This window comes from Bison bison, unplaced genomic scaffold (genome assembly GCF_000754665.1).
Source record: "Bison bison bison isolate TAMUID 2011002044 unplaced genomic scaffold, Bison_UMD1.0 scf7180017864482, whole genome shotgun sequence".
In the NCBI taxonomy this organism is placed as follows: domain Eukaryota; kingdom Metazoa; phylum Chordata; class Mammalia; order Artiodactyla; family Bovidae; genus Bison; species Bison bison.
In genome coordinates, this window is record NW_011495042.1 from 6,715,700 (window position 1) to 6,716,096 (window position 397).

A 397-nucleotide genomic window follows, 5' to 3' on the forward strand; every position below is an offset into this window, starting at 1 on the left:
TGGGGGGTGGAGCAAGGATGTGTGGAGCCTGAAGGGGAACCATCTACGGCTTTAAAAGATCCGGCTGCATCCCACTGCTGCTTAAGATGCTCAGCCTGCTGTCGCCCTGGTAACGGGAGAAAAATCACAGAGCAATTTGTAATCAGCGGTGGTTCCCACTGCTCCCTGGGAACATTGTTCCCCGCTGGAGGCCTGCGTCTGTGAGCAGGAGGGGCCCTGTGGACCCCGGAGTCCCGCCCCCCACTCAACACCAGAGCCCACTTTTGCATCTATCAGCCTCCACGTGAGGCTCCTTGAATGTGGCGCTTCCCCCTCTATGCGTCAGCCCGCCCCATCCTGCCGAGCTTGCCTGGGAGGACATGCTCCCCCAAGCCAAGCGGGAGCCCGGGAGCCCGAC